We start from the raw sequence: 8,981 nt of genomic DNA on the forward strand, positions 1-8,981 counted from the left end.
AATTACAATTGCAATGTTAAACCAAAAGAGGGTGTGCAGCTGTTTTAATGTGTGTGTCGGGGGTTGGGGGAGTGTACTTTGCTGCAGGGTCTGCTATGTCTGAAGTGTATGAGGAAATGGAAGCAGGGAAATGGGAGAAACTAGCAAATACAGAAAAAAAGGAAGAACTGTTACTCTACTTTTGATAAATCAGTCAGGGATAAAGGTCATTGTGTTTTGCTTTGCTCTTTTATTATTGGCAGAGCAGCAATGTAAGGAGGCAAAACAAACCTCCTGAAGGAAGCTTAAATTAAAAGGACCCCACTTCCCCAAGGAGGAGATTTAGAGGCAGCCTGGTGAGTCTTATTCTACCAGACACCTAGTGTGTGATGAGGGCTCCTTTTTACTGCATTTAGTCACCTCAGCTCCATTATAATTTGGCAATGGAGGAAGAGGCAAGACTGTAAGTTAGTTACTGGGGCATGGGGTTGGGTAATATATTTCTTATGCACCATTTAGGATCCTTTGCGTCATCTTCTTATTTGTCTCTTTGCCTGTTTCAAAGATTCTTTACCGTTGATAAAGATACCTGTCATATCCACTAACAACTCAGTTTTTGAAAATGAAATTGTCAGGTAGCTGCAGAGGCAGGGTGTCAGTCTCCCAGTCCCTGGATACCCAAATTAGGGGTTGTTCTGGAAGAGAGACTGGCTTATAAATCAGCGCCCAGCTTAGTACTGATTCCGGGCAAGCCTATAGCCCACAATCCAGCTAGACATGCTGAATGAAGCCCAATGAAATAAACACTGGACTGGATTGTGTTAATAATATACAGAAGCCCTTGGACAGCAGCCTGATCTGAAGCTGATTTGAAGGACAGGAGATAGTGCAAGGTACCAATTTGGGAATCCTCCTGGACTGAAAGGTCAAGTAGAAATTAAGATGTTGATGATAGTGATAATCAAGGCTACTTGTTATGACACTATGGGGAGGGGCACAAAGTTCAGCAGTAGAGCTTGCATCCATCCATCCATCCATCCATCCATCCATCCATCCATCCATCCATCCATCCATCCATCCATTTCTCTCTCTCTCTCTTACACACACACATACACACACATACAGAGAGAGACAGAGAGAGAGGAATGAGGCCACCAGGGGTTATTTGCTCTGGAGGGTAAAGCCACAAAAACAAGGATTCTGATGTACAAATATCAGTGGGTGTCTTCAGAACCAGGGGATCAGTTCTGGTGATGTAGACCTTGGAGGGTATGCTGGTGATGTAGAACTTGGAAAGGGTCAAGGATCTGCATCTGGATGTATATATTTACACAGAGAAAATTAATAACGTTGTACTGGAACAAGCCAATACTTTTCTCTTTTAATTAACTCAACAGAGTATAGGATTTGCCAGTGATCTCTTACTTCATAGAAGGGCCCTTTATAATCCCAGTCATAGAAGGACTGGGAATCACTAAGTGAGTGATAGACCACAATATTGTTCACTGTGAGTTACAAATAAATCCATTGTTTTAAAGGTGACATCTCTGTAGGTCCTAGGAGACATCTTCAGCCCTTCAAACTCCCTTACAGAACATTATCTATTAGTTCTACTAAGCCACACAGAGCTGACACCTCATATGATGATGGCATACAGAAGAAGAGCTCCCTGGGAAGTCACACTCTGGACTGCAGGTAAATGTTGAAAAACCGAAGCTTGGTGTGATTTTGTCAGTGGCTGAATCGTAGGATCCAGGTTAGTTCTGCCAGGGCAGCACTACTTACATTAATTAATTACATTAATTAAGTACCGAAACAGCCTTGGTCGCCCTGTATGATGACCTTTGTCGGGAGAGGGACAGGGGGAGTGTGACCCTGTTGATTCTCCTTGATCTCTCAGCTGCTTTTGATACCATCGACCATGGTATCCTTCTGGGGAGGCTCGCGGAGTTGGGAGTTGGGGGTACTGCTTGGCAGTGGCTCCGCTCCTACTTGGTGGGTCGCCACCAGAAGGTAGTGCTTGGGGAACATTGCTCGATACCCTGGACTCTCCATTGTGGAGTCCCGCAGGGATCGGTTCTGTCCCCCATGCTTTTCAACATCTACATGAAGCCGCTGGGTGCAGTCATCAGGAGTTTTGGGGTGCGTTGTCACCAGTACGCTGATGACACGCAACTCTATTTCTCCTTTTCATCTTCTTCAGGTGAGGCTGTTAACGTACTAAACCGTTGCCTGGCCGCGATAATGGATTGGATGGGAGCTAACAGACTGAAGCTTAATCCAGACAAGACCGAGACGCTGTTAGTGAGTGCCTTCTCTGCCCAGATGGTGGATGTTCACCCTGTTCTGGACAGGGTTACACTCCCCTTGAAAGAACAGGTTCGTAGCTTGGGAGTTCTTATCGACTCTTCCTTGTCTCTTGAGGCTCAGGTAGCCTCAGTGGCAAGGAATGCTTTCTACCATCTCTGATTGGTAGCCCAGCTACGTCCCTATCTGGACAGTGATGACCTCGCCTCAGTCGTTCATGCTCTGGTAACTTCTAGATTGGACTACTGCAATGCGCTCTACGCTGGGCTGCCCTTGAAGACAGCTCGGAAACTACAGTTAGTCCAGAATGCAGCGGCCAGATTGTTGACGCGGACAAGAAGGTCCGCTCATATTACACCTGTTCTGGCTCGTCTGCACTGGCTTCCTATTTGTTTCCGGGCTAAATTCAAAGTGCTGGTTTTGACCTATAAAGCCTTACACGGCATGGGACCGCAATACCTGGTGGAGCGCCTCTCCCAATATAAAACTACACGTACACTGCACTCAACATCTAAGGCCCTCCTCCGAGTACCATCCCATCGAGAAGCTCGGAGGGTGGTGACTAGAAATAGGGCCTTTTCGGTTGTGGCTCCTGAACTATGGAATGGTATTCCCGATGAGGTGCGCCTGGCGCCGACGCTGCTATCTTTTCAGCGCCAGGTGAAAACCTTTTTATATTCCCAGGCATTTTAATGCGTTTTATTATATGTATTGTTGTATTTTGCTGCTGTTTGATTATTTTTGTTTACCTTTGTTGGCTTGATTTTATTGTATTATTGTATTTATATATTCCTGACTGTTTTATTTTATGTACACCACCCAGAGAGCCCTTGGGCTTAGGGCGGTATATAAATTAAATAAAATAAATAAATAAATTGCTAGCTTTAATTCCTTCCTCGGTATTATAATAACCACATTTTTCACCTTGCTCCAGTTCTTCCTCCACCATAAGAATCTAACATTACAGTGGCTTCACTGGACCTCCAACTGCTTCAGAGCTCAGCAATTCTGGAGTCACCTATGGAAACATTCAGTTATTGGCTAAAGACATCATAGATCACTGGAGAACTGGCAGAAATGAGAAGGTGGAGTGACGGAAGGAGATATTACTCACATATCTTAACTAACTGTCACTCCCCAAGTGTAAGCTTTGATAGCCCTAAAGGAACATTCTCACTGATTCTTAGATTCTTGAAGATAATCTCTTGTCCAACCACCTGCTCAATACAGGATGGGCAGTGCAGGATCCCTGACAGATGGTCATCCAGCCTCTGCTTAAACCTGTCCAGTGAAGGAGAATCCACCACCTCCCAACTTCAGTCTGCTCTGCTCTCAAACTATGGTTACCATTAGGAAGTTTCTCTTAATGGTTTGCTGAAATCTGCTTCCCTCACTAGTTCTAGTCCTGCTCTCTGGAGAATAAATCTGTTCCATCTTCTGCATTGTTGGAATTATGGGGATGCAACTTGGATTGGGTGTTTTGCATATCTGAAGGGAGATAGAGAGGAGTCCTCCAAGTTGCTAGGCTACTGTCATGAGCCATGCTAGCAGGGGGTGGACGGCAAGCAGGAGGGAGGCAAGGAGGACTTGGACTGGGACATTCCAGTCAGGGAAGGACCCAGTGAGGGGAGGGACAATGAAGCGGCTCCCGCTCCGGACATTGACGGGTCACTTCCAGCAGTCCCAGACGCCCCCCCCCAAGAGAGACCACCAGACCTGCCGGTCACTCCTCTGCCTGATGAGGCACCTCTCTCAGTGCCCGCGCCACCACCAGAGAGCCGTCTCCCGGCAGAGGAAGAGGACAGGACAGAGATTGAGGCCCCATCTTCACCCCAGTCCAGGAGGCGAATGCGGCGGAAGCTTCAACAATGCCAGCTCAGGAGGAGTCTGCACTTAACACGCATGCCTCCAACAGTGACTTGGGGTACACACAGGCAGGGAGCCTGCCCAGCCTTACTTAAGCTGGGTGAGGGGGAAGAGTTAGTTGCTGAGTCAAGATCTTATTGCCGCCAAGTTGTGCCTAGTTAGCTACAGAGGGATGCTGAGTTCTGAGTAAGCTGTAGGTAGATTCATGAAGCGCACTGAACTGAAACTTTCTTTTCAATAAAAGAAAAAAACTACAGCTATGTCTGAGTCTGAGTTCTTCTAGTTTGGGTAGGACAACTATACCTGTCCTTTGCTGATTTGTTAATCCTCCCTCCTGTAAACTGATACTCTTAGGAATGCTAAACACATCTTCCAACTCTCTTTCCTGCTTCTTCTCCATCTCTTGAGGCGAGAGGAGACATCTTTGTTTTGCCTCTCTTACTTGTAGCATGAGGTCAAAGACCACGAGTGGTCTTTGCCCCTCCAAATTAGCTGGTTGCACTCTCCTTGAAGGAGCAGGTCTGCAGCTTGGGGGTACTCCTGGATCCAACATTTCCACTGGAGGCTCAGGTGGCCTCAGTGGCTAGGAGTGCCTTTTCCAGCTCCGGCTGTTTGCCAGCTTTGGCCCCTTTTGGACAGAGATGACTTGGCCACAGTACAGATTGGATTATTGCAATGAGCTGTACGTGAGGCTGCTCTTGAAGACGACTTGGAAACTTCAACTGGTCCAAACTTCAGTGAGATTACTGGCTGGGGTTCCCTTTAAATCTCATATAACCTGTTTTAAAACAACTGCATTGGTTACCAGTTCATGTTGGGGCCCAATTAAAGGTGCTCACACTAGTGTTTAAAGCCCTAAATAACTTAGGTCCCAAATATCTGAAAGACCACTTCCTTCCCTACAGACTCGCTCAGGTGTTGAGATGAGCAGTGGGAGCCCTTTTGGTAGCTGTGCCACCCCCAGGGCATTCTCTGTGGTGGCCTCTAAGGTGTGGAACTCATTCCCCACTGAGGTGCATCTGGCAACTTCATTGTACAATTTTAGGCAAATGCTGAAGACACAGCACTTTACCTTGGACTTTAACACCTGAGACATGTATTTTTGGCACCCACCCTATTTTGGGATTTTAGGTTGTTTTTAATGCCATATTTTAAAATTGTTGTAACCCACCCTGGAACCTCTGGGTGAAGGGTGGGTATTAAATGTGAAGAAGAAGAAGAAGAAGAAGAAGAAGAACTGGAATCCCTTTCCTATCTGTTACGTACTTCCTTCAATGAAGTAAGCTTCTCTTATTTTACTAAGTCTGAAGCCTCAAAGATTTTAGCAGAGTAAAAGTCTGCTCCTTTACAGGTAAAGTTACATGTACACTCTCAATCTGCTGCACTGCTGCTGATCTAAAAGCTAACTGCTAACATGCATTACAGCCTTTTAGACATTTGAAGATTGCTATCATATCTCTTCTATTCTCCAGGCAAAACATGTTCCGTTTTTTCAGCTATTCCTAATAGGACATGTTTTCCAGACCCTTCGCCACGCTCCTCTAGGCATGCTCCAGTTCATCAATGTATGTCTTAAAATATGGCACCCAGAATTGTACACTACTCCAGAACAATGCAGACTGAGCAGCACAGAATAGAATGGAACTATTACTTTTCTTGATCTGGACACTATGCAGCTGCTGGGGCTGATGGGAGTTTTAAACCAAAACATCTGGAGGGCATTGGTGAAGGCTGCCCTAGTACAACAAAAATGTACTTTAAAAAAAACCCTGACTTTTCATGGTTAGGCAAGTGATGGGGGAGTTCCTTGATATGGGCGGGATGAACAAATTGTTAAGGGGAAGACATGTAAACACCCCTAAGCAACGCAGGATTAATGCTCATTGTCCTATTACTGCCCCACAAACAAATCAGAATGATCAATAAAGACCGGATATAATCTAACCTCCGCATAACCTTAGTGCACACAAATCAGGATGAATGCTCAATAAACAGGTCACCTGGAGCGCCTGGTTGGAGCTTCTCATAAAGCCTGAAGCTGCTCCAGAACTCCTGAGGACTTGGGGAACAGAGGCCAGTAGGCTGGCAAGGAAAATGGATGTTCTGCACTCACACGCCTGACTTTTATTCTCAGCAGTCTTGTCCATTCAAGGCTCCATCCGTACGAACCAGAAAAAAAAACAGGTTCCATGCTGAAGTTTTAGGGCTTATCCACATGGGAGCATTTCTTCATAGCAAATACACTGCTTGTACCGTCATAATAGATTTGCAAGGTCCACACTTCATACTCAATGGTAGCTTCAAATCCGTTGTTTTCCATTCACACAAGCAGGCATTCCTCTGGGAAGGATTAGTGTCGCTGTTTCCTTGTGACCCTGCCCTCTAATTTTACATTTTTACTCCCTCTGGTTCCTCAGTTACTGGGCATGTGTAAATATTTTTGACCTGCGCAGTATTTGCATTCCCTCCTGTCCCCACCGCTTCCTGAACTTTTGGCCGTTGAAAAGAAGTGGGGTCATCTGCCCCCTCCCCGGCTCTCCATCACAGTTCTTTCAGCCGCACAAACAGCCCTTCCTCCCCTCTTTACAGTAGTCTGTCAGGAGGAAAGAATGTATTTTGGGAGTTGATGAGAAGTGGGGTCACTGGCCACCTCCATTCCTTTTCCTTTCGCTATCTTATCACTGGTGGGCACACTGCTGAGTAAAGGTAGATTTTGCAGCTTATTGATTGAAGGGGAAAAAATGCAGGCGATAACTCACAGGCACCTTCTTTCTCCGCTGCCCCTTGCTTTTTCTGAGTTAATTTTCCCTGCTGGAAAGACATATCAATATAATATTGATGTTTTAAATAAAGTATCAATATCTCTCAGTATTTTAAATAAAATATCAATATCAATATTTTCTCACAATATCAATATTAATATCAATATTTTTGAAGTGACATAAATATATATATAAAATCCACTTTATATTTTTTAGAAAAATTGGAAATTAGGCACGGAGATATGTTACTTCAAAATTCTCTCCACAAAGTTTGAGAATATGAGAAGGAATGATAACATCCAATGGCAATTCCCATCGCTAGTTACAAGGAGTGAAGTACTTGTGGAGAAAGGGAGGAAAGAAGGGAGAGCTGCAGCAAATTGTGAAGTGGGAAGGACGGAGCAGTCGGAAGTTGCTGGATAAACCACCGGAAACAAAATGGAATTCATGGGAGAGTTAGTGGGCAGAGAAAGGAGAGTAGCTGAAAGTGATGATTCACTCGACCACTAAAAAGCATCAAAGCAAACCATCTGCACAGAAGCATGGAGCTGTTTTGTTCTAAACTTTTCCTGTGATCAGCAGATTGGGTTAATACCAGGGGGGTTAGTACAGGGTTACTGTACAGGGGGAAAACTGAGTGATAGCTTCTGTTACCCAGTAACATCATGTGAACGATGCGAATTAAAAGGAGATGTGAGTAGCACCAAGCACACAGTAAACCACTGTGTAGATGAGCCCTTAATGCCAATAGCTTACACCATTCTGTGATCAGAATCTGTCTCTGTTGGAAGAGCTTAATAATAAATCTCATGCCAAACATATGGCCCATCACGATTGTTCAGTCATTAACTGCCCTCATAGCTGGACACAATTTCTGCTAATGAAGCACTAATAAATGAGTGTGCTGATTGTTTTACCTGTTACTGCCACTATTATGAAAATGAAAAGGCCCTAGTGGTTTTGAGAGTGAATTTATACATCTGGTAATAGTTGTTGCAATGAGAAGCCTGGGCAGAACTGGAAGGGGTTCTGCATCATTGAGCCAGACATGGGGCATGTTTTCTCCACCACATGGGCACTGTCCATGCCAGGGTGCAACCAGAAGTACTGTAATTCTCTTCACCTTTGCCATGTGACCATTTACATTCAGAAAGCGGAAATAAAGGGCCACTATCTGGTTGTCTGAAGTGGGGGCAAAAACATTTCTGTGCGTGTGTGGGAACAGTAGAAGTGGCGGCGGCAGCTCACAACTCTAACCCAAAAGTAGGAGCAATGGCAAAGCTGGGGCAGAGCTGGCCAAGACCTTTTCAGTGTGAGACAGAAAATGCAAACTTCTCCTCTCCCGGTCATGAACATGGGCTCACAATCTACTGGCAAGTTCTCTTGTGCAAGCTCTGCTGGAGTGAACAGGAATCACACAAGAATGTGCTCCTGTTTGTTTCAGAGGGGCTTGTTCTGGAGAATTCCCTGGTGGACCCTGCTCCTGTCCAGCTGTCACACTGCTGCTCTTTTTTGGGCCCCACATCCACCATCAGAGGTGGCAGCCTCACTCTTCTTCAAGCTAGGGCTGCTCTTGACTTGGGACATTATGGAAATACGCCTCCTATTGCTCCACAGCCCTCCTTAGGTACTGTCCCCGTTCTGTAAGAGCAGAGAAGCTATGAGGAGAGAAAGAGAGGTATTTATCTGAAGAGCAGTGGGTGAGAGTGGGGATGCCAATAGTGGGGGTGGGGATGCAGTGCTGGAAGCCAAGATTCTTGCATTGTATAGTCAGCTCTGGGAAGGACTATGTGGCCTTCTCTATTTACAGATGTTTGGGAGCCTCAGCTGGAAACAACACAAAGGTTGATTGCAGACCAGCAGATGTTTTTGAAGAAAGAAAGGGACAGATTCTTATCTCGGCCACGTTTTGGATCAATGCAGGTCAGGCATCCCCTTGACATCCTGCCTCATTTCTGGCTGGGCCCCAGTGAATGACCTGGGAGTGGGGGTGGGTGTAGGAATGAAGTAGGCCTTATGCATGTGTATGTACAGTGCACGCACGCGCACACACACACAGAGTTCCGT

General features: G+C 45.6%; 1 long non-coding RNA gene across 1 annotated transcript; it reads left to right on the top strand.

Annotated features, from left to right (window-relative positions):
• Positions 1-245: 245 nt before the first annotated feature.
• LOC133390762 (uncharacterized) lies at positions 246-4,367 on the top strand. The gene is made up of 3 exons (XR_009764466.1): positions 246-335; positions 1,518-1,674; positions 3,221-4,367. It is a non-coding gene; the product is annotated as an uncharacterized LOC133390762 (long non-coding RNA).
• Positions 4,368-8,981: the final 4,614 nt, after the last annotated feature.

This window comes from Rhineura floridana, chromosome 1 (assembly GCF_030035675.1).
Source record: "Rhineura floridana isolate rRhiFlo1 chromosome 1, rRhiFlo1.hap2, whole genome shotgun sequence".
NCBI classification, from domain to species: domain Eukaryota; kingdom Metazoa; phylum Chordata; class Lepidosauria; order Squamata; family Rhineuridae; genus Rhineura; species Rhineura floridana.